Consider the following 25,378-nt stretch of genomic DNA (forward strand, 5'->3'; position numbering starts at 1 on the left):
TGAGCCTTTTTGTTATATTGGGTGGAGTCTGGGTTTGAAAGATTGTTTTCAACGAAAATGTTTGCACAAACGTTTACCTCCTTGGGGTCCTCACATTCACATCGCATCGTCTGGTTACCACCCCTGCAGCTTGGCCTACTAACTGACCTGCTGCCCCTGACCATACCCCAGAGTGTCCGGGATGCAGCTGGTTCTCCTTAGCGGGATCTGGAAGGTCATGGGAACTAGTGGGTTCTGGGCAATCTAACTCAGTTGGTGAAAGCACAGCTTCTGAGGCTAGTCTGTCAGGGCTCCCATGCCGACTCCACCACGTCCCAGCTCTGCAGTCCTGGGCGCGTCACCTCTTTGCCTCAGTTTCCACAACTTGAAATTAGAGATAAAGATAAATAATAATAAAATAATAACAAATAGTAAAAAAGCCATATAAACAAGTGAACTAAACATAAATAATAGAAGATAAAAATAATAAGGTTGTCATGTTAAATGAGTTCATGTGTGTGATGTGCTCAGAACAGTTCTGGCCGTTATTCAATTGCTTGCTATTTTTAGTAGTAGTAATAGTAACAGCACTGGTACTACCATCCTTATGGTGCCTTCAACATAGTCCGTGAGGAAAGCCAGCAAAGGAAGTGGGGTTGCTGAGAGAGAGGAGGAACACCTAAAGAGAGAAACGTGGTTAAAATCTCATGTGCTGCCTGAAGGTAAGACAGAGATATAAATATGGAGACAAAAAGATATAAATATGGAGTTGGACGCCTCTCCAGGCCGCGGTTCTGTTATCTCCTGAGGACCAAATATACTTCTCCCTTTTGGGTCCTCTGAGCTCCTCTTGTAATAAAACTTCTCCCTTGAGTTTCTTTGAATGAAGGTTTGTTCCGTGAGACCAAAGGATTCCTAAAGAAGGACAAAGGTAAATCGTGTGAGGATGAAAGCAGACAGACATCTTTCCCCTGTATCTCTTGCCTTCTCTAGCACAGCGTCCTGGTTTAGGCTTTATGCTCAGGTGCATCTCTGGCCAAGCCCCATTTCGGGTAATTCAGTTTAAATAAGCAAGGCCTGATCCCATGGCAGCAGGCACTGCCCTGGCCATTGAAGTGAGTACTGTGAGCTAGGAGACATGGTCACAGGCTGGCTCCACCAGAGAAAGTGTGTCTTGTTCCATTTTGTACAGAATCTGGCACATAGAGGGGCTCAAAGAATGTGGACTGTGGAACACATAAAGGAAGCAGCATATGGCTGTGGATGAGTGGTCAGGCAGTTAGAGGAGGAAGAGACCACTCTGGGGCTGGGGGGAGTGGAACTGGGGACTACTTTTTTGGGTGTTAATATCCCCAATGGGAGTGTATTACGGGACAGCTTTTGGGTGTAAATTTGGTCCACCTTTATCCCCATTCCTAGACCACCCTTTCAGTCATTGACTATTTCAAAGATTTCCAAAATAATCAAAATGGGAAAATCAGGGCTTTCACGTAAATTTACTTTACTATCATTTGTTTTTTAATTGATTAACTGCATTTGGGTTTCAGGGTGGGTCGAGGTTTTACCCTAATCTTTATAGTACTTGGAGGCCCTCTGTGCTTTTAATGAATGGAGATTCATTTTATTATCTTTACCTTCACACCCTGCTGAGAAGGGAGGGCAGGTGTGGAGAAAATCTTGATCTAGACATTGGCTTCATCTCTGGACTTTTCAAAGGGGTGATATTTAAAATATTTAGCCACCGGTACTGCTCAGGCCCCAGCAAATTGGGTTCAAATGTTATTCCAGTCAGGGTCAGAACGGGGCTGGCTGTAAACAACCTGCCTGGTGAGTTCTCCCTGAATACCAACGTTGCTCTTTCCAGATATGGTTTGCTAGAATTTGGAAGGTTTTGTTGTTGTTGTTGTTGTTGTTGTTGTTTGTTTGTTTGTTTTCTTTTTCTTTTAGAAACCCGTAGGTGCCAGCACTGGACTTCTAAGCGAGAGGTTTTTGAATACTGTTAGCGGGGAGGTACAGACTAGCCTGCACACAAGGGTCACTGGGGCAAAACCCATTCGCATGATTGAATGTGATCCTTCTGTTGCTTTGCATCTCTTCCAGGCAGGAAAATGGAGGCAATTTTGAACACTCGCCTTCATTTCATTACGTAGAGATTTTTGTAACGTGGCTCCCGGCCCCTGGCCTTTTGAGTCTCTATCCACCCACCTTTGTACGGTGGTCGTGTCATACACCTGACACAGATGTGGAGATCTAACCAGAGACTTGGGGGAAGGACAGAGGCCCTCCCACAGCCCCTCTCCAGCATGAAGAATGAGAGTGGCCCGACTCCTGTCCCCACCTCCGTGGCTCGCCTCACACACAGGCACATGAATTTGCCAGCCGGATCCCTTTCCCCTTTAACTGAAACTTCCTTCCTTGATGATTTCACTTCAGACACTGCTTTCCCTAAACCTTGCCTTGACTAGAATCATGCTAATGTTGACAGTTCTTCCCCCACCCCCACCCGCTTTGTTACATCCTGCAACCTAGAGAGAGTGTGAGGTGAGCCTGTCGGAGGAGATGAAAGATGGCAAGAAATGGGTGTTTGGGGACCAGTTCTTTGGTGACATCGACTCTGCAATCCTTTTTTCACTCTCAGTACCTTAACTCCCTCTCTCGCCTTCTCCCTCTCCCTCGCTCCCCCTGCCTGCTCTTCCCTCTCATTCTCTCTGAAATGGTGTGTGCCTCCAGTAATTTACATAATACTCTTCTGACACCTTTACTTTAGTCATCAATCACGGTACCTTCTCTCAGTCTATCTTTTGTCTGAGCATGTCTCTTCTTTATCAGGCCATGCACAAAAGATTAATTTCACAGTTTTTCTCCCTTCTTTCTTTCCTTGCAAGATACAAAGCTCATGAAATGACAGAAGCAAGATAATGAAAACAACAATGCAAGCAATTTTTTTTTGTTCTTGCAGGTTGGATCTCAAGATACTTTTTCTAACCTCATTGTGTGCCATCTGTCTTAGAAAAGGTCTGCTCTGTATTTTTTTTAATACCTTTCTGATGCTGCTCAGTAGACTACCTGGGGGGGGGGTGGATTACATATTTAAATCAGGTCAGAGGCTTTGGTTTTCAAAATCTTTGGAACAATTAAAGCAAGGGGCCCGTCTCTAATGGAGGCATGGACTACTGCACAATGCCCACGCCCCAATTAATATTAATGAGCTCTTATGCATAGCCAGTTTATGACATTTGATTGACTCACCAACCACCCTTCAACCTGTCTTATAAAGTGAAATATATGGCAAAGAGGGGCTTATTTGCATATGCATATGTTCTTAATATTAATTAGGCTAATGGATGTAAGGACTTGGAGATAATTTGGGTCCTGGTGAAGAAGAAAAAAAAAGTCTACCACCCACAAAATACAAAAGTGTTCTGTGTCCTGTGTCTGCACTTGAACAAAAGAAGTTGAGGTGGAAGGTAAAAATAACTCTTGCCAGTATTTCCTCCTTTTCTTGTATTCCATAGGATTCAGAGTTTTAAAAAATAAAAATATTGACCTCAGGCATTAGTATCACTTATCTCCTGTCTTCCATTTAAATTGGGAAAGTTTAAATAGATTATGGAATAACGTAAAAATAAAAGCCTAGTTCAACTGTATGCCGGCAGCCATAGGTCAGATCTCTCCCGTCAGCTCGGGACGCTGCAGCTTTAGGAGGATGTGGTGTCTCACAGGGACACGTGTCAGACATAGGACAAGGGTTTAGGTCAGGAGGAAGTGTTCCCAAGGACATCTGCTTTAGCAGGGTCACTAATGGAATTTATCTCCACCGTGGAGTAGAACTCTTTTGATGTAGCCTAATTAAGCCTAGAGAACAGAGTCAAACTTCACGGATTTTGTTAAGGAGAGTGGGGGCAACAACAAACCCTGATTTTTCTCTCCAACCATCCTTTAAAGTCCCACCGTGATGATCTTTGAGACCAATGATAGAAGGAAAAACATTTATGTAACTGCTCACCCTCTATGTTCTGAAGGACATTGATAGCAGGTAACTAGCAGGCTTTGGGCAGCAGAATAGCATATGTCATAGGAGCTTGCTGTGTGGTACCATAAAAAAGATCATCATAAATAATCACAGTGACTGTTACTTGAATGCTTCTTCTATAACGAATGTTATGAAGAGCACATTCCATATTCTTTCTATCTAATCCTAGTTGTGTAAAGTATAGAGTTGGGAATGCCGAAGCCAGGATTACACTTAGGGGGACTGTGACTCTGAAGTATAATCTCTTTCCCTTGGTTTTTCAAGGTCGAGACCACTCAAGGGTATTGTAGACTGGAGGTAGCTGAGCCTGGAGTAAATAAAAACGGCAACTGGCACCACAGAAGAGGGATAAACTGCCCCTTCCCGAGATCACCAGTGACTCAGCTAACTCTGTGATGTCCAATTAAATAGTTAACATTCAAAGTAGACATTATTATTTGTTGCCACACAGATAAAAAGAAAGTGAAATACGGAAGGAAACTTGATTAATTGGCAGTTCAGTGAAGTGTTTTGGAAGAAAAAAAATTTTATTTGTATTTAACATTAATGAATGAAAACTTTTTATAGGATAAGTCCTACTGGACAGAAATCTTTCAGAGCTTGCTAGAATGGTTATGTCCATGGAAAGAAGGATGGGGCAAATAGATGGGGACCGAATGAGGCCCATGCTGGGAATCCAAGGTGGTGACATTAGAAACAAGCAAGGAATGGAGGCCTCCAGAACCAGGGATGGCCTCATGGATTCTTCTTATCTCAGCTCCCCATCTCCTTTCTGAAGTCTGGTGGCTAGGCACAGCTGGATGCTAAAACTCCGCTGGGGGGGGGTGGTTTACCTTCTGATGGCATTCCTAATGAATTTTATGAGTTGCCACAGCCCTTACCTAGCTCTCTAGTCCAAGTCTGTATGTATCTTATGTGACCGTGCATTTTGGGGAGGGGAGTGGGAGGAGCAGAAAATGGTGAGGAAACACTTACAAGGAGAAAAGGAGGAGACATCCTCTTCCTGGTGGTCCTACGCTGGGGTTCAAGCACTGACAGGACCGGTGGGGACAAATATGAGTCCTTCTCTTTGATAATCATTTGTTCTGCCAAAACTTGTTACTTTTTTTTTCCTAATTATCTCTGCTGCTGAAAATGCTTTGGCTGTATTGTAAAGATGTGACAGGTAGTGAAAGAGTGTGTATGAAGTGATTAGGGAGCTGATATACTTTATTCTCATCTCACATTAAATATATGTTCATTACAGCAACAGTTTGTTCACAGAGAGACAGTAGGAGAAGGAGGAAAGGACTGAGGGGTGCCTAATGCCCTTTCTTCTCCTCCACGTCAAGTTTAGCAAGAGTTAACTTAGCGGAATGAATGGTTCAGTGTGCGGGCTCTGGATCCAACTGCTTGAAATTGTATTATGGTTCCACCCTTTATGACTTGGGTGTCCTTAGACATATTCCTCAAGCTCCCTGCACCTCAGTTGTTACTTTCTGTAAAAGAGGTATAATCAGAGCATCTATCCCATACCGTGTTGTTGTGAAGTGTAAATATAGTACAGTGTTTGGCAAAGTAGGTATTAACTCTCATTATTACCAGGTTTCTCCACTCAGTGATATACCAAACTGCCTACTTTTTTCACTTAGCATTTTTGGAATTCACTCAAGAATGCTCTCTTTCAGTAAACATGTCATTGCCATTGCCATGGCAAAACCATGGCCGATCACTTTATTAGTTGCTGGGAATGAGCAGGGCAGATGTGATCTCTGTCCTCATAGAGCTTATGGTCTAGCTGAGCAGAAAGGTATTTAACAGCTGAATACAACAGAGTATGATGACTGTTAGAGTGAGGAGTTATGTGAGTCACTGGAGGGGTTCAGAATGGGGAGGTGCCTGAGTTCTAGATGTCTGGGAAGATCCCTGGGGTGAGATGTGAAGGACAGGTCAGAGAGAGGCACTGGAAGGAGGTCAGAGAGGAGTGGGTTGGCGAAGGTGGTAAGAGTACCATAAGTAAACTCCCAAAGATGGGAAAGGGCAGAAGAAGGTTCAAGGGACTAAATGGATATCCAAGTGGCTGGATCTTAAAAACTTCAGGAAAGAAAATGGTGAGGGAAGGCAGAGCCCAGCTGTGCAAGGTGTGCTTAGCCATTCAAGGAAGTGGGATATACTCTATGAGTAATGGGAAACCACTTGTGGATTTAGAGCCGGAGAGTTAGATGTGCTGAGATGTCCGTTGTGCAAATGGATGGGGAGGGTGTACTGGCTGGTGAGGAGTCAGTTGCTGCTGTGACAATTAAGGAGAGGGCCAGGGCAATGAGAAAGGGCAGGGGTAAGTACCCTCCAGTGCCCGCTGGCCAAACACTTGTCTCTTGAACAATCGCTAGACTGGCCCACTGTGAGCCAGTCCAGGAAGGGCAAGTCGTGTGCTTCAGTGCATGAGGGGCCATCTGAAAACCGGACACCCATCTGCGAGCTCCGGGAACGTTTTTACTTAAACCCTCCAGTTTTTTTTGTTTTTTGTTTTTTTGTTTTTTTGTTTTGTTTTTTTTTTTTTGCCACCATCTGCCAAAAAAGAAAATGTGTCGAGAGCACTTTGGGCAAAAACACACCGGCAGTTTCTCCCCCTTCACCCCTCTGTCTCTGCCTACCCTGCCAGTGAGAAGGCTGAGCTGTGGAATCCTTTGCAGTAGAAGAAAGCATGTGCTAGAAATGTCAACCATTTCTCTTTTCCGACTCTGCTAGCTTCAGGGCCAGACACACAGTAAGTGCACACTCAAGGCACATTGACTCACCTGGTCTCCATGATCTGTTCTCTCCTCCTGAAGAGGGGCCAGAGTCAAGGGACGTGATGCTTCTGTGATTGCCAAATTCTCCTTTTCCATCTGCTCAGCATTTATCAAGGTAACAGCGGTCAGGCTTCTGGGGAGGAGAGGACATTGCAAGAGGAAGCTGCATCTGACGAGCCCAAGATGCTCGGCTGCAGTCAGAGGACAAAAATGTGGTTTGATCCCGAGCCTGTCATTCAGCTCGACTGCCTGTCAGGCCCCTAGGGTTCCCAGACCTGCAGGCCGCCTTTTGGCCCAACATTTGGGAAGCAGGATACTTATGGAATCCATTTTGGGTTTGGCAGCCAGAACAAAGAGTGGGCTGGAATGGAGCAAAGAGGTGTAAATGTAGCCCAGAGCAGGGGGCTATCTGGTGTCACATAGCTGACCCTTCTGTGGCAAGGGTGGGGTGTTGGGGAGAGAGCGTGTGCAAGGAGACCACATAAACCCTTGCAACAAGCCAGAAGAGGGGGAGCCACATTGCAAGTGAGGTCTTTCAGGCAGCTGCCTCCCAGAGATGAGCAAACCCAGTCTTGGTTCATCTGTAGGTCGAAAGCGTTTTTTGTTCGGCTCTGTACAGTCGCGGCCTGCCGGAGGTGGGATGGGCATCTTGCATATCTGTGGGAGTCAGCGCGATCTCTTTCGCCCCTACAAATAGCAGAAACTGGCTACTTCCCGGGGAGGTCGAAACGCATTTGGCTGCTGGCGGCCCCTGTGACCCTGCATCTGAAAGAATGTGGGCATTTGCATGCCCATCTTCCCAGCCCCCACCCCACATACGCGCGCATACACACACACACACACACACACACACACACACACACACACACACACCAGTGAGCCCTGTTCTGCTTGAAAAAACTCTAAAATATTCTGTGTCCTTCATATACGGGGGAAAACCCTTTAGGCGTTAGATACTGCAGTAATTACTATATAATGGAGTAAATACTATACTATAATAATTAACTTGTAAACCTTGAAATAACATTTACTGTAATTTAGACCAAATATGAACTGTGAGTAATGAAGCTCGATCCAACATGAAATCATTTGCAGGGCGCTTTAAACATATGCCTGGGAAAGAGAGAGCAGCGGTTTCCCGTCGTTACCAAAATGGGCCCCGAACAAGGCCCTCACAGACTGGAAGTGCATGCAGCTGCCGTTATTTTGAAATATCTTGGTAGCATTTTTTTTCCTTTTTAATAAATCACTTCCCTCCTGCCTTTTCCTAAACTGTCCTTTTAGGCCATGGGAAGGAGCCCAGGGTTTTGTTTTAAATTTAGTTTTGACCCAAATGATTGCAAATGCTCTATGCAAAGTTAACATTTGAATCCTGGGCAAAAGTCTTGGAGTTGGGCAGAGGGTGAGAAGGTTCTTGGGTTGCCTACATCAATAGTGAACGGTGGATGCTTCTGGAAAGTGGATGTGCAGACAAAGCTGCCTCTGACCACTGTGGTGCCAGGGGTCTGGGACACCCAGAAAGTAAACAACACCTTTTGTTTACTTAGCATGCCATGCCTGTGCCTCCTAATCCCTCTTCTTTCGGCGTGCTCAACTTCTGAGGAAGTCTGAGGTGGCTACAGAGGGCGGATTTGCCCCCTCGACTCCCCCTCTTCCCCCACACACCTTACACATTAAAGGTAAGGAAGGACTGTATCATGTTGAATCAAATGAAACTGCTGTTCTTCTAGGTTAAAAGCAATGTAGCATTGGCAACACCATATGGGTCAAGCTAATACGGAACGCATGTACGCGCCTTCTGACATCAGACTCCTGTGCCTTCCTCTGAGCTACTGCTTCGGCTCAAGATTCGGTTAAAACGGTGCCTTGGTTGATCTCACACTGCCCAGCTCCCAGCCCTCTCTTCTCAGACTTTTGGGATGCATGATCCGTCCTTCACTTACCTTTCTAGCTTTTTTGCTCATTAGGTCGCACACCTTGCACTCTAGTCAGACTAAAACCTTTACTGCTCTCTATTTTGGCATTCCCAAGTCTGATACCTCGTGCTTTCAGGTCCTAGGTCCCCAGAATGCTCTTTTGGCTGACTTGAATTCTGTCTGTCCTTTCAAAGAGACAATTAAGCTCTACCTTTTCTCTCATGCCTTTTCTTGAAGGAAGACTATTTCAGTTGGGAATAATAATAGGTGGCATTCATTGAGCACTTACTGCATGTCCTCAAGCATGGACTGGGGCATCCTATGGTTTATTGTATCTGATCTCCACAAAACTCATGAGACCGACACAGGTACTATCCGTTACCCTATCTCAGAGACGAGAAAACTGACACATACACTAAGGTTCAGTAACATGGCTGAGGTCACACAGCAGGTGTGACAGAGGATGTTTCTTAGGTGATCGTGGCCTGGAGCTGACAGTTTAGGAACACTCACAAGAGCCATTTGAAAATGGGCTAACTACTGGAAACAGAACTGGTTGCCCTGTGAGAATGAATGAGGTACTTTTCACTGCAGATATTCTAGCAGAAACTGGGCGTGAGATTCACCATAGAGATGATCTCTTTGGGCAGAACAGCTTGGTGGCTGGGAGCATGGTTTCAAAATCTGGATGGTTTCAAAATCCCAATTCGACATTTACACTCGGCTCCTGACCCTTTCTTTTTTTCCAGCACACAACCCCTCACACATACCCACACACCCCCAGCACGCGTGTGCGCACACACGCGCGTGCACACACACACACACACACACACACACACACACACACACACACACCCCTACTTTTAGTTTCTTAAATCCACATATGCTACTTATGCTTCCCAACCTTAATAAAGACATGAATCACTTCAACCTTGAACTTTGTTATAATGCAGATTCTGATGCAGGAGACCCGGGCAGAACCTGAGATTCTGAATTTCGAATAGGCTCTGGGTGATGCTGAGATGCTCTGGTATAAGGCCACACTTTGAACGGCAGGGCCTTATATCATGTGCGTCATCTCTACCTCCAAAACATTGTAACACTTCCCTATTAGGTTTAGGTAAATGATAATGATTGATTGATGGATTGATTGATTTATTAGATAAACTCTCCGATCTAAGAAGGCCAAGTTTGGGTGATCAGAAAAATAATCCTTCAAGTGCCCACTCCCCAACAGGGTCCATCCGTATCCCTCTTTGTCTTTGTGCCAACTAATAGATTGTTAAAAATTCTGTGTGATCTTCTTTTACTCTTTTATGAAAATTGCCCTGACATCTCTCGTAGTGTTTGCCAGCAGAGATTTTAATTGGGACATGGATAAGGTTTGGAGCAAATGGCAAACAGTGGGAATTTAGATCAGTTAGGCTAGCGGTTTCAATAATGGGTGTCTCAGCAGAGATAAATTATTTTCAGGGAAAATACACATTTAAATCTGTCAAGTTATTCCAATACATTTTTATCAGTTGTTTTTTTCTTTTCAGATAGCACTGCACATACAGATATGATCTTTTTTCAACTACATAGTGAGAGCAAGTGACCACTGAACTCTCACTTCTCAAGAGACCCGAAAGTGTTAATGTCCTCTTTCTGTCTATTGACAGACAGAAAGCGCTTGGCATCACAGATGGGTTTTTGCTCAACGCTGGATCCAGGCACTTCTGTGTGTGCATCCTGATATTAACACAATGGATTGAAATCATATTTATTGTTTTCTTTTTCAGAGAAGGATCAGAGATGGGGGAGTGAATGCTTTTAAGCAGTTTTTCAAGAAACAAAAGGCTACATTTTTGAAATGCCAGCTATTACCAGTCCATAGTTCAGACTCTAGGAAGACTCGTTAGCACTTGCTCGGGTCCGTCCCTCCCTGGAAACAGTGCAGGAATTACACTCTGAGATGTGACCGTTGAAACAGACTCAAAGTCAGTGTGCATAATTACTTACCACAACAGTGGTTAATGTGCCCTGAAATATTCCCAGCTCCCCTCGGCCTGGGGCTTGATGGTTGATATTCAGATATTCTTGATAAATGTCTTAGATGCTTTGCTTATGCCATTTCCACAAAATACTTCTAGGTTCTAATGCATGTGCTTGCCCTCGCCATGTAGGTCTTGGACTGAGTGGAGGAAGGAAAGCCTCAAATGCTGTCACATTACAGCTGTGATGGGGAATGAATGCTGTCTTAGCATGTTAGAGCTAAAAAGGGCTATATAGTATGTAACCATCTCTCTCTAGCTCAGTCTACTCATTTTATAAATGAGGAAATGGAGGCCCAGAGAGGTAGAGTGACTTGCCCCAGGGGCACCCAGCTATTTAGTGGCTCAGTGAAAATGAAAGCCCAGTTCCCACCGAATCGGAAGTCCCATGCTGCTTCTGTGTCCTAGTGGGCTGCTTCCAGTGCATGTGCCCCTGTTGCCGTGAGAAGGGCTGATTTCTTATTTGGAATCACCAGAAGGCGTGGTTCTCTTGCATTACCTTAGGCCATGCCCCTTGGCTTCTCAAATCCTCTGCCCCAGGAAGGAGATTTTCCACATCTGCCTCTCCTTACCCCCCCCCCCCCCCCCCAACAATAGTTCCCTTTTCTGTTCTGAAACTCTGAGCTCTGGCACTACCTCTCATACTCTGAAGACTTGCAGAGTGGTGCGGCCCACAGCTACCCTCATCACGCTGAATTCTGTGTCCTACAGTCTGGTTGGTATTTACTCCTTCTATGTCAAGGCTTCTGCCTCCCCTGTCTCATTCCCTTGGGTCATGCTCTCTATTGTGATGCTAGACACAATGGGTGATGTGTTGTTCGGGGCCCAGGTCATGTACTTGCCCTTGAGCAGCCCCTCCAGCAGTAACCCAGAGTGACCACAGTGCTGGGCATTGGGTACACCATGGACAGAGGTGAGCAGGGCTGAGGACTGAGGCTGATATGATGTTCATAATACACCCTGATGTTCCCTCTGTGTGCAGGCCAACCCTGCCCTACCCCTGCTCTGCTATGTTCATCTGAGGAGTGTTCATCTCCTCAGACGTGCCAGATGGCCTGAGGATCCCAACGTGAAAAAGACATGGCTCCTGCCATTATGAAGTGCACAGGGCAACATGATAAGTTACTAAATCATAGCCTGGCAGTGCATTGTGTGACCACAGGGGTAAGAGGGTTGGGTCCCCCAAGGGAGTTCAGGGCAAGTTTTGCTTCAGAGGTGGTAGTTGTATTAAGCTTGAATGGCAGTGGGGATCTTGTTGGTTATCTTTGGGGGTAGGGGTTGGGGTGGGGGGTGCTGAGGAGGATTGGGGTAGGTACAAAGAGAAGAGGTATTGCATAGATGAAAGCATGGGCAGAGCCAAGAGGCAGAAAGGCTCAGGACTGCTTGGTGGGGGGGACAGAATGACACCAGTGTTCTTGGCTCAAAGTGACTCTTGACAACATACTGACACCATGTGCTGGCAAAACAGGCCTTAATGTCGGGGGAGGGGGGACTACAGGGAAGCCCACACCCCTGATCCTGACCCACAGCTCCCTCACATATCATCTCTCCACAGCCCTGCTTCCCCCATTCCAGTCTGGGCTACTCCTGGCCTTTGCTCAGACCACTTGCTTCCATTCTGTCCTCACAGGTGGCCTCTCTCTGGCATCTGCCTGGATGCTCCTGTCCTTCCTTCTGCTTCTCTAACCTTGACTCTTCCCATAATGCCCAAGTTCCTCCCTCCTCCCCTGTGAAATCTCTAAACATTCCATAAGGGTTAGAAGCCTCTCACACTACCGACTCAGGTCTGCAAAAATGGCCCTTTCCCCAATTTTCTTTAAATCAAATGAAATCAGACTGTAAGCCCCGTTCTGTCCAGAATGATAGTAATTCAATCTCGGAGATTGTTAGGGCGTTCTCTACTTCCTGGGAGTTACCAGCCCCCCTGTAGCTGGAAAATGGAGGAAGTGTCTCTGGTTTTCAGTCCATTGTGCTTACGGAGATCTCTTTCTCTCCAAGCCTGTGTCCTCCTCAAAGGTGGCAGACACTGTCATTCTCAGGCTTTGCAGGACCTGCCCAGTTGCCCAGGTCAGACCTTTTTGGAAGACCACATAGCTGTTGTCTTCTGGGGTCTTGTGCTACCAGGGAGTGGGGCCTGGGTCTCTGCCTTCCCAGCACCTGCAAGTATCCTCCTGCGAGTCCCCATCTTCTCATCTGTCTCTCCTCTCTCTAGCTCCCTCAAAACAACTCACTTCCCTCTGGGCCCCCAGAGCTTTGGCATAACCTCTTCGGTGAATTTAGGCTTTTGTGGAAGGCAGGAAGAGGGGGCCCTTCTGAATCTTCTGCTTCCAACCTGCTTCACAAACCTTCTAGAGCCAAGTGGGCACCGCGGGCTTGGCTTCCTTCTTAAGAGGTAGCATTTGTGCAACAGGGAGGAGAATACACAGAGAATGAAATTCAAATTGTAATTATTATGTCAATAAATTATCTGAATCACAGTCCCATCCATCCCTTGAATTCTGGATTTAGATGAGTTACCTGCCTAGACAAACTCTCCGTGCCCTAGTTTCATTATCTATAAAATGGTAATAATATTAATAATTACTTCCTAGGTTGTTACAAGAATTAAATTACTTAATACCTGCAAGTTACATAGAATAATACCTGGATCATAGCTAAGCTCTTAAAAAAACTGTGAGCTGCTTCATTAGTTATTATCCATTTGACCATTAACATGCCATAGAGGACTGTTAATGATTTTATTATGAGTATGGCGGTAAGCATGCACACATGATTAAAACCTCTTGTGCATTTCAGTGCTCAATACATTGTGGGTGATTCTGACTTGACAGAAGAGCAAGATTTGTCCCATGAATCCCAGAGGAGAGTCTGCGCCCTGAATAACTATTCCGACTATTGCTCACCATATGTCCACAACCAAAATATAGTTTTGGAGGGCAGGAAATGAGCACACATGTGCACATCTGCAGAGAGTCGCCTGCTGAAATCAACACGTAAGACATATTTACCACCGAGGCAAATGCCTTCATGTGTTTGTAAGTGGCTATTTCTGAACACCCAAAAGGGAAGAAGAGAGGAGCCAAATTCAAATGGCATCATGTGTTTGTTATTTTGGAGCAAGGTTATGTGGAAGGAGAGCTTCCCTTCTGCCTGGAACACTTTAAGGGGGAGAAATGAAGTATTTAAAGGTATTTTAATGATCATGAAAGGCACTGGCTTAATAGGGCAGGAAACTACGGTTCTCTTTTTAATCCCAGAAGGAAAATAACAAGGCTGTAGCGTAGCCTTCCCTGAAGAGTCATAAACTGGACTGCAAAGAGGCAGCCCCTTGAGACCCTCTCTGGGTCTCTGTGGCCCCTTAACTGTGGGTCTGTCTGCTTAGGTTTCCAGTGTGCTTATTAATTAATGATCATAGCACTGTGCTTAGGTAGCAGAAACCTGAACAGGGTTCTGGGAGAAGCCATTGACTTCTGGCATACAGGGTTAAGGACCTTCCTGAACAACTCAGCCTATTTAGTCCCACATTTCCTGCTTCCCAGCTCTCTATGGCCAGGTCCCCCACTTACCTGTTCAACTGTGTCTTCTCTTCTTTCCCTGCTCAAACATGGAAGTCCCCCATGCTAGTCCCTGCTTCCCCACCAACAGCATCACGTGATTCTTGTTATTTTCAGTGATTATGTTTTATAAAGTCACAATGAATGCTGAATTCGTGAATACTGAACCACTGCTCCTAGGGGAAATACAGGGTTAGGTTCCTGCAAGCCTCTGGTCATAACATTTCATCAACTAATGAATACAGAATCTTATGATGTGTGTTTCTGTTCAAAGACACCTTAAAAGCAGCCAGCTGGACACTCTGGGGTTATCAGTGACTCAGGGCTTCATGGAGGAGAGCCCTCAGCCCCCAGGCACTCTCTCCTCCACTTTAACCTTCTCTGTTCCAGCACATGGACCTGAAGTGCAACAACCCCGGATGTTTTTCTGCCTGGAACCTCAGGTGTTACAGATTTTACTTCCTCTGAGTACGTTTCCTCACACCCTATATCTGTGTCACAGACCGTTTGATAATCAGACCCTTGAACTTGGTCTTTGCCTTTGCTGGAAGCATCCACTGCCACTTTCCCTTATGTCCCGAAGCCTACTACAGCAAACCCTGCCCATAATATTGCCCCAAGCACCTTCTGCTGACATCTCTCACTTTGGGATGGAATTATTTTTTGAAAGTGCTAAGAGTATATTTTTCATCTCTTGATTTCCTTTCATCTCCAGAATCATTTGACTCTCTTCATTAAACAAAAACATGCATTGTAACTGTGGTGGGGCCCTCAAGCCAACATGTTAAGGACACGTGTTACAGACATCATGTGGAGGTCATCAGCAGGCAGTGAGCCTGGCTAGCATCAGCCTTCCTTCCTGACAGCACCCCCAATGGCCATTCTACGGAAGGGATTATGAGAGGGAGGAAGAGAGTCCAAATAGTACAATTCCACATGAGATGACCTAATTGTGGAAGGCTAAAGCAGGTTTATATAGAAGACTGGGCATCTCAAAGAAACCAGGACTTGAATATAATCAGGAGAACGTTTGGCAGATGATCAGAAGGCTATAAATAGGACTGTGTTTTAACAGCTATCACCTTTTGTGACAGCATTTGTCTCCAGATTCTTAAAAATTACCATACCACAGTCACTGGTGGCTTCTCTAGGAGAAATCACAGTGCATTTCCAAGTGAGTTCCTCCACTCTGATTTCTTGAGTTTAATTTCATTTGTATTTTAGTTGTTTTATCTCCAGCTGGCTTTTTCTCTGTTTCCATTCATCTTCTTATAGTACCTCCCCTTTCCATTCCACTATATCCTCCTCCTCTGTTCCTCATGCACACAGGGACATAAACATGTTTTGGATTAGAACCCAAGCTGATTATCCTCCAAATGTATGACAAATCAGTTGTCCACTAATGACCTTGGGTAGTGCCACATTTGGGAACGCTCATGGGCCTGTTCTTCAGCTTGAGAGGAAATACTGGAAAAGTTTTGTTGTAGCTCAGGTAGAAGCACTCCATGTAAGAATGGCACCATCTTTGTGGGGAAGTCTGAAGAATGTCCTCGTCATTACCCCCAGAGGGTGAATTTGGAGGGTAAAACTTCTGTCCATCATTGGACAGAGAGAGAATTGGAAGTGCAAGAATATCCAATGACTTCCAGACTCATACAGAGAAGCAGAATAAGGGCTAGGATCCAGGACTCTTGTCTCAAAACTAGGCCTGACCAAACACAGCTTAGCCTGCATGTGTCTCTGTGCCATTAACCAGCTTCCTACCTGGATGGAGCTTCCTTTTCTCTTTGCCAATCCCAGATTAACTAACCTGCTCTGCTCAGAGACCCTCACATGTTCCCTCTTTACGCGGCTCATAGGCCCCCCTCACTCCATGACCAGGAATGTCCCTTTTCCCAGTGTCAAGGTACCCAGAGAGATTCAGAAATCAAATTATGGTTTAGTAAACTGAGTCTTAGCATGTGCAGTGCGTTGTGGGAAGTTGGCTTATGGAAGAGTTAACGCAGTTGGATTAGAGAACACGTATCTTTGTAAGGCGTATTACCGTAAATACAGTTTCATGCTGCAGGAAACCTTTTCTCTGACAGAGTGCTTGCCTCATCTCCTATCTGCACCACCCCCTACCCCAGTTCCGTCCCCAGCCTCTGTTTTCTTAATTGTACATTGAAGGATCGGCATGCCTGGGATACATCCATCTGCCCTTATGTCTCTCTTTGTCTCATCTTCTCATAGGCAATGAGGTCTCCTTCCTGCAGGGGTGGTAGAAAGGGAAGGAAGGACACAAACTGATTTATCTTGGCCTGTCAGTTGTTTTGAGAACATCAGCAGTGGAGGGCGTCTGCTCCTCCTCAGTCATCGCAGGCTCTGAGGCAGAGCCCCGCCTTCCATTAAAAGTATGCACAACGCCCCTTGACTATGACCATGATGCTCATTCATTGTCTGCTTTCCAACACAGCACTATCAGGGGGTTTGGAGCCTCTACTTCCAGGCAGCCTCCTGTCAGAGCTGAGCAGAGAGGCAGCCGAAGGCAAATCCTTCTCTTCTGGGAGGGTACTTGATGGTATTGGTGCCATGGCTAGAGAGTTTCATTTTGGGTATAAATGAGAAGCAAGCATTGCAAGTGACAGTTATAGCAAATCAGAGTACAGTGGATGGTTCCAACCTTTATTCACATTATGTGTCATAATAAACGTCTTTTTAAGAAAGATGGCATGTGCAGAGTCAGACAGAATAGCCCAGGCTGCAGCTTTGCAAAGGAGTAGGAGGAATCACCACTGTAAAAGCAGAGTGTGGCCACAGGATGAGATCACACCTCCAGCTGGAGCCCTACAGTCTCCTCCCTCTGTCCTCTAGGAAACATGACACATAGCATGGCACTGCATCCATTATTTATAATGTCAGAGTTAGGGAGGGTTGAGTTTCATACTGATTGCACCTTTGGAACAGAGATGGATCGGGAAGATGTTGCTGAGCTTTGATGTGGTGGTTAGCACCTCTGGGGTGAGGAGCTCAAGGTTTATACAGGTTATGAACTGAAGTCTCCTCGTGGCCAGCAGGAAATCTGGTCACATGCCATCTTTAGTTTTGAGGAAGCTGAACACGGGAGGTTCCATGACATATCTCACGTTCTCAGCTAAGTGACCAGCAAAACCTGATTTTTGAGTATTGGTCCATTCAGAAGAGACAGCTATGCTTCCCATGTGTAGAGGTTGTACTCTATACCAACACATACCTGCTCAGCATCCCCAAAGATTGTCTTCTGATTCCACTTAATGCAGAGTATTTATGGCCAAATAAACCTGTATTTGTCTTCTGTGTTTGCTGAACTCAGAAGAATTTGGTTAGAGAGATCTCTCAACATCAGAGACCAATAAATGCTGTAATGTGGCATAGTCATTATGATGTGTATTTAAGCTACATTTCTTCATAGAACTTGCCATTTCTATGGGTTACTTAGTCTAAGAAGTCATCTTCGGGATTCCTAGACAGACAAATAGAGAAGGAAAGATTATTCACGCTGATTCAGAGGAAGCATACCCTTAGAGATGATACTTACCTTACCTTCTCCAGGAGTTAAATAGCAGTGACTACATAATTGACAGTCATCGACCATATCAGAAGGCCCAGAGATGTTAGGTAGCTGGTCCAGAGTTTCATGGTTAGCTGGTTTCTGCTCTGGAAGGCAACACCTTGCCTTCAGCATTTGAACTGGTTGGGGGGAGAAGTTCACAGGTTTTCTACCCAAAACATGGGCCATAGAAGAAAGAACATCCCAATAGCTTACCAGGGAACATCCACTGTTGAACTTGAATTCTGAGTTAAAATTGAGCACACTATTCTCTGCTCCACTGTGTCAGTTTCAGCCTTAGTGGAGTGACTAGTGAGCATGGAGGTGGAGTATCTTGAAAAGGCAAGGCTGATCACTAGGGGTGTGTAAACTTTACAATAAGTGGTCCGGATAGCATGGTCCATGTCGTCTCTCTTGAAGCTGCTCTTCTCTGCTGTTGTCAGAAGAAAACAGTGGGCTGAATTTGATCCATGGGCCTCAGTTTTCTAACTCTTGATTTAAAACTATCAAGTTATGATAATGCTCTGATTTCCTTTCAAAATCAGCAGCCTTCTGCCATTGAATGGAGAGACCAGGGTTTTTCCAGGTGAATTTAAAGGGATGATAAAGAAGGTGGGACTGTTAAATAGAGTACCACTATAAAGCTTTGTAAACCACTGCTATTGCTTTGTACAAAATTATTCTCTCCTCTCCCTGTATTAATTGAACATACCTGCACAAGTAGACACTGATATCGATCCCTTACAAAAGCCATGAGGGCAAACACAAATGCACACACAGATACAGAAAGACTTGTGCAACACCAGCTGCATGTTCTCAAGCACATCTGGGCACACATGAGCACATGCACATGAAAACGTTCAGGAATTCATCTGATTCGATTCCCACACTGGGTATTTTATCTGACTCTTTAAAATCACAGCTATGCTTAGAAAGTCCTCAGCTACCCAAACTTTTTCTGTGATCTTCTTTGTCACCTGTTTCTTGCTGCAAAAACCCTAAATGATGACACTAGTAGTAGCATCATTCTGTATAAAAAGGTAAAAGTTCCTTTCCATTTCCGCCCTGTGTTTTTCTCTCTCTCTCCCCCTGTCTCTCCCTCACTCCCTCTCTCTTTCTCTCTTGCCTGCAGGCCGTCTTGAGTTATGGCCAAGAAGCAGCAGCTTTTCCACCTCACCCTCTGTACACAGGGCTGAGGTCCTGGCATCGAGAACCTTCCTTCTGTGGGCTCAGCGCTGTAGAGGAAATTGATTTTCGGGCTCCGGCACAAGGTTTTCTACTTGTGTGGGCTGTCTACACTGAGTCCCTGTTCAGAGGGAAGGACTGGGGCATGCTGCAGACTCCAAGATGCTCGTTCTGTTTCCAAACACATTTCAGAGTTTACTTAGGATGAGGAGCACAAGTAGCCATCAAAGCCTATCTGGTTTCTCTTCTGGGTTCTGCAGGTGAGGAGGAAGCACAGTGGACAGGATTAAGTGGTCTTGATTCCAGAATTCATTTAAGGATTTGCATCCAGTCTCCTGGCCATACCAGGAGTGCAGAATTTAAAAGTCTGCAAAGATGTGGTTGGGCATGGTGATATCCTTGAAGGTTGGAGTGCCCTGGGATTGAGGCTGGGCTGGGGTGGGATGGAGACATTGTAGTTTCCTGGCAGAACTCTCCCTGTCCCTTTGTTGAGTGGGAGAGTAAGAAGAGCTGTCTTGACCCAGGTGGACATATCAGCAGAGTCACATGTGATTCCCAGGTGACTCTTGGGGATGCTGACAGGGGAGTGGCATGAACCAGCAAGGTTCTGTGTTGATGGCACAGTTTTGTAAGCACAGAGGGGAGAGGTTTGAGATTCACCGATGGGCACTAAAAGCTACTGTCCATCCTGGGTGGAGGATGGGGCTCAGTGAAACAGAGCGGTTCTCTCCTCCATGGCTCTCATCCTTATAAGATAGTCTATAACCTTTAACATCCACTTCTTCCCTCAACATAAAAAATGTTTTAAAAGTACCTGCTGTTGAAGAAAGCTCCCAACTTTAGTTACATTGCTATTCATTTAATGCATTACCCTCAAGCCAGGTTTGCTAAACTGGGCCAGAGTTTACTAAGTCTCTGAATATCCTGAGACAGCATGCAAAATTATAAGCAAATTTTTCTCTGTGTGTATATGAAATGGTGCGAGTGTGTGTGGTGGCTCTTCAGCCTTTACCAAATTCTCAGGAAGTCTGTGATGTCTGCAAGGTTAAAAACTCCTTTCTGAAGCCAAAGGAATCTTGCCCCAGTGGTTGAATTTCGGGTGCTATGGCGGGTGGCTATAGAAAGTGCTTATCACTTGCCCTGCATGGACAGTGTTCCCCTCTGGCCTACAGGTAAGACAGGAATGGGTGATAGGACATCCAGGTCACCAAGGGATGTGATGCTTTGTAGCATGGAAGGGGCTGATACAGCTCTCTCGGTCCTTCGTCTGTGATGGCGGAGCTAAAAGTAAATACACATTCCAGCTGGGTATGGAATATCTTCAACTGTTTTGCAAGGTCTAGAAACAATGACAGCTTTAGCTTTAAGAACCTCGCACGTATTGATTTATATGATCCTCATAACCACCTTAAGAAGTAACTTGTGAGTTAATTCCACTTTATAGCTGCAGGAACCGAGGCCTAGGGAGATAGGTGAGTTGCTCAAGTTCACTCCACTGAGGAAAAAAGTTCCCTTTCACATGGCTGGACAAGCTATTGGGATGGAAAGGGTTTTTTTTTCACAGGTCCTGGGTAGACTCTCCCAGGGAGGCCAGCTGCATCCTTTGTCTCTGTGGGGCCAGGCTGGGCACCCGTTCCCACATACCTAGCAGCACAGTCTCACTCGGGAACGTGCCTTTCAAGAGCACACAGCTCCTCTTTTTCCTGACCTTCCCACCCATGGCTGTATCCTCAGTGGCATGGCCTACCAGATCCCTGGCCCAAATAATATAGCAAGAACATACTTTGTGCTGCCTGCCAGAGTCCCTGCTTGGACCAGCTGATTCTGGTTTGGAATGCCAGGCAGAAGCTGGGACCTGGCTCACCCTGCCTACTGCTTCTGCTCAGGCTTAGCCAGAGGCAGGGTGGCTACTTCTCCCCTTCATATGGCCAGAGCAGAAGAGGACATCTTTTTGATAACTCTATTTGGTATTAGATTTTTTTCTTCTTTCAGAACTCACAAGGAGACATTAATAAGTGGAACTTTGGGAGAAGACAAGGGGCTGTGTATCTCAGGGGTGGCATGGGTGTATCGGGAAGGGCAGACTGTGATGTTGGCAACTTGTTTTACCTCTGCGAGGCTCAATTTTCATCTCTTTAAAAGGAAGAGTAATAATAATAATAGGTGCTCTATGGATTGTTGGGGAGATTCAGTGAGACCATGCAGATGAAAAATTATTGGCATATGCATGCTTAGCACAGTTCCTGAGATGTTGCCAGCACTTAGTCCGGGATTGCTATTAATGACTGAGGGGCAGAGAGTGAGAGGTCATTGTAGGCTGGAGAGGTGAGGGTGGGATTAGTAGGTTTTGATATTCGTAGAAGTAGAGGAAAGGATGACTGAATGGGAAGAAGCCTGAGGCAAAGGCACAGAGGTGGTGTGGGAGGCGGTGTGGGAGGTGGTGTGGAGGGGCTGGAGGTTGCTGCAGTGACTGGGTTCATTAGAGCAGCAGGGCCAGGTGAGGTGGGAAGAACAGATGGAGGATGTTTTATTGGTGATGCAGTTTGAGTCTTTATTAGGTAAATAATTGGGAATAATTCCAAAAGTTTTTGAACAGAATGGAAATGTGGTAAAATGTTATTCAAATGGTATTTGAGGGGTGCCTGGGTGACTCAGTCTTTTGAGTGTCCGACTCTTGATTTCAGCCCAGGTCATGATCCCAGGGTCATGGGATCAAGCCCTGCATCAGGCTCTGCACTAAGTGTGGAGCCTACTTGGGCTTCTCTCTCTAGCTCTCCCTCTCTCCCTCTCCCCCTCTCCCCCACTTGTGCTATCTCTAACAAATTAAAAAAATAAGTAAAAAAAAAAAAAGTATTTGAGAAAGATGAACCAGACAGGAATGTACAGAAAAAACACGTGGCAGAGACTGTCATGAAGTCACCAAAGTCAGTTTGCTTTTCCTCCTGCATATATAATTTCATTTCCCAGTTTCTTTTATGGCAAGGTGAGGCCATGTGACTGAATCCTTCCCAGTTAAATGTCAATGGAAGAGATGTGCACTGCTTCCAGGTTTGGCCCATTAATTGGAATCCTACACCTTCCCTTCCTCATCTGGTAGTCAGATGCAGAATATCTGACGGAAAACCTGGAAGTTCTGGGGGATAGCAAGGCCACAAGTGCAAGAAGCCTGGGTCACTGAATGTGTGGATCCAAGCCCCGCCCCCTCCCCCACGTCCATTGCTCATTGGACGTTATGCCAGTAAGAAATAAGCATCTTCTGTGTTAAGTTATTGAGGGTTTGGGATTGTTCATCACAGCTGGCAACCTAACGTAGTACAGGTTGGAATGGAGAGAGACCAGAGGGAGAGTCAGGAAGTTTGTGATTCAGAAATGAAACGGAAAGCTTTGACTAATTCGGTAGAGGTTGAAGTGAGAATAAGCGAAAGATATTGTATCCGCTTGGGCAGATTCAGATGACTAACTGATTAATTAGGTGGTGTGTGTGTGTGTGTGTGTGTGTGTGTGTGTGTGTGTGTGTGTATGTGTTGAAGGAGAGGAATATGTAAAAAAATGCCTGTGATTTTCTAGTCCAGTGACTAAGAAAATGGTAATACCATTGACATAAATGAAGATATCAGAAGATGAGATAGGTCTGGGAAAAGTGGTGATGAGAGTTATTTAGTTGGTGGTGGGTTTGAGGTGATGGTAGAAAAGGAAATCTCTAGACAAGGGTTTGTTAACCTTGGCACGATTAATATTTGGAGCCCAGTAGTTCTTTGTTGTGAAGGGCTGTCCTGTGCTGTGGAGAATGTTTAGCAGCGGCCTTCTTCCCTACCCGGTAGATGCTCCCCTCCATCCCCTGCCAGTTATGACAACCCATAATGTCACCATGTTATAATGTCTTAGAAATCGCCACACACCAAGGGAGGTGATACAAAATCACCCCCAGGTGAGAACCACTGGTTCAGAGGGAATTAGAGATGTGGGTGAGTTTGAACAGCCCGGGTTCTGTGAAGGACCATATGTATTCAGGGCACTTTGAGTTCTGCAAGGTTCAGGTTTCTGCCAGTTTATCAGAAGTTAGCGGCTCAGTTCAGGCTCCATTGGAAGGTGTCTATAGGAGCTCAGGCCCCATTTTGATGAACGCTCCTATGCTGTGCATTCTGGGCTTTGGAGAAGATGAAGGGTACGGAGATCTGGGGGACACATGACTGGGTTCAGGGACGCAGGAGAGCCATGGTAGGGACCAAACATAGCTTCCCTTCCAACATCCCAAGGCAGGGACAGTGTGGCCTCTCTCCAACCCAAGAGGGGCCCAGGCTCTCAGAGTCGCCTGTGGTTACTTCAACGTATTACCAGCTGAGCCTGTAACAAAGCTTTCCAAATGGCATGAGCAAATCTCTTGGACAGCAACTGGCAGCATGATTTGGGAGGATTCCCTTTTCATTTCCTATGTTTTATGATTTTTTCCTTCTACTTTTCAAAGAGCAGTTTTATAAGCTAGTATTCTATATTGCTCTGCCTGTACTCTGAAGAAAGATAAATATTTTCAATGTGTTGTCTGAGGCATAAGTTCCCATTGAGAAAATGTATCCCTTATGGACGTAGCCGTTTTGACCTCATTAGCTGGGTAGATCAGAGGGAATTTGACAAACAGGCCCCTGTATGCCCAGGAAGCCTCTGCTAGTTTCCAAGGGGAGCTGGGGGGTTGGTACCACTGGGGGTGCACCTTTGGGTTTCCCAGAGGGCCGCAGAGGGAAGCAAGGGGAGCCTCGTGAATAGGTTCATCAATGAAAGAGGCCCGTGAGAGTGACCCTGCTCCTGGTTCCCAACTCCAGGGTCCCACTTAGCGGGAGTGGTGAGGAGAGACTGGAGAGCTGGCTCAGAATTCTACAGAGGCTCCGGGACCACCCCAGGGAAGCTCACACAGAATGCAAAACCTCCGACAGGTAACTACGGCTGCTTTCTTCCTGAAGGGCATTCCGAAGGTTTCACCAGATGGAGTGTGACCAGCTCCTCATAGTTTGACTGAAACATTCCCAGTTTTATCACTGCAAGTCCTGCATCTTGGGAAACTCCCCTGTCCTGGCTCACCAGGGATGGTTGGTCACCCTAGCAGCTATTTGTGCCCTGAGGAAGGAGGGCAAAGCCTACAGCTTCCAGTGTCTTTCACAGTACCCCACATGTCAGACATTCCGCCCTTTGGGTCTTTTGGCAGCCCTGCATTGTATTTTGGTTCTAGAATCCCAGTTTCAGACTTGCTAATCGGGTGACTTCAGATACATCACAGAACCTTTCTGTACCTCAATGTTCTCATCTGTGATTTTGGGTAATTCTACCTACCTCCACAGTTGCTGTATGGAACCAGTTAGATTAGTGTATGTAAAATGCTTGGCACATAAAAGCTGTCCCAATGTAGATAATGAGCAATTGTTATTACTACTATAATTAATATCTAGCTCCCAGGATCCTGTATTAATAGGTGGTAGCTCCAGAGAAGGGTGATCTTGTAAGCCACCATCAGCTAACAAGCCAGGTCAGTTTCAATCCTCATCTTTCCTGAATTACCAGCAGCTTTTGCACAGGTGATAATGCTGTCCTGATGGTGTCCTGAAATGCTTTTTCTGCTTGAACTGCAAGTCTACTTCGTTTCTTCTTTTTTCTGTCTCCTTTAATAGATCCTCCTCAAATTCCCAACCTCTACATGTTGGGGGGCCCCCAGGTTTTAGTCCTTGGAATTTCTTGTTTCTGTCCATCTTCATTTTTTAACTGATCTCAACCTGTCTCATGGCTTTAGATACCATCTTGACACCGAAGCTTCTGAATGTACACCTCAATCCACAACCTTTCCCTTATGCATAGTGTCATACACTCAATTTATTCTCACCAGCAGGTAGAAAAGCCCCCTTTGTTTCACATCTTTGGCAAAGCTTATATTGTCATCTGTGTGTTTTTCTGTCTCTGATGAAAGTGGAATAGTGCTGCATTATTTACTCCTGGTCCATCGTTGGTGTCACCTAACCCTACTTCTGGTCCTTGAAGGCATTCTCACTCTCCAGCCTCCTTGCTATGACACTACATTATGGATTGATGCGTTCAAGACTCTAAGATCCTTGGAGGCAACTTTGCAGTACTTCCTTGAAACGCAAAGGATGGAGGGAAAAATAAACCAGCTTCCTATGGATGGAAAGCTAGGACTGGAACCTTTATGTAGACTACAGTTCTGTCCAGGGACATTACCTGTCTGGAATTATTTATCTTTTTTTTCCTTTTATTTATTTTCTTTATCTTTTGAAAATTAAGGCGTGATGATACAATCATGTAACCGGCTTTCCAATTAATACACAAGGATTTTATCTA

At 45.5% G+C, this 25,378-nt stretch overlaps 1 long non-coding RNA gene across 1 annotated transcript; it reads right to left on the reverse strand.

Moving 5' to 3' along the window:
• Window positions 1-499: 499 nt before the first annotated feature.
• On the reverse strand, window positions 500-11,454 carry LOC131486213 (uncharacterized). Its single transcript, XR_009249239.1, has 4 exons — window positions 11,369-11,454; window positions 10,701-10,872; window positions 6,790-6,916; window positions 500-894 (listed from the first exon to the last, which is right to left on the reverse strand). It is a non-coding gene; the product is annotated as an uncharacterized LOC131486213 (long non-coding RNA).
• Window positions 11,455-25,378: the final 13,924 nt, after the last annotated feature.

This window comes from Neofelis nebulosa, chromosome 9 (assembly GCF_028018385.1).
Source record: "Neofelis nebulosa isolate mNeoNeb1 chromosome 9, mNeoNeb1.pri, whole genome shotgun sequence".
Taxonomy (NCBI): Eukaryota; Metazoa; Chordata; class Mammalia; order Carnivora; family Felidae; genus Neofelis; species Neofelis nebulosa.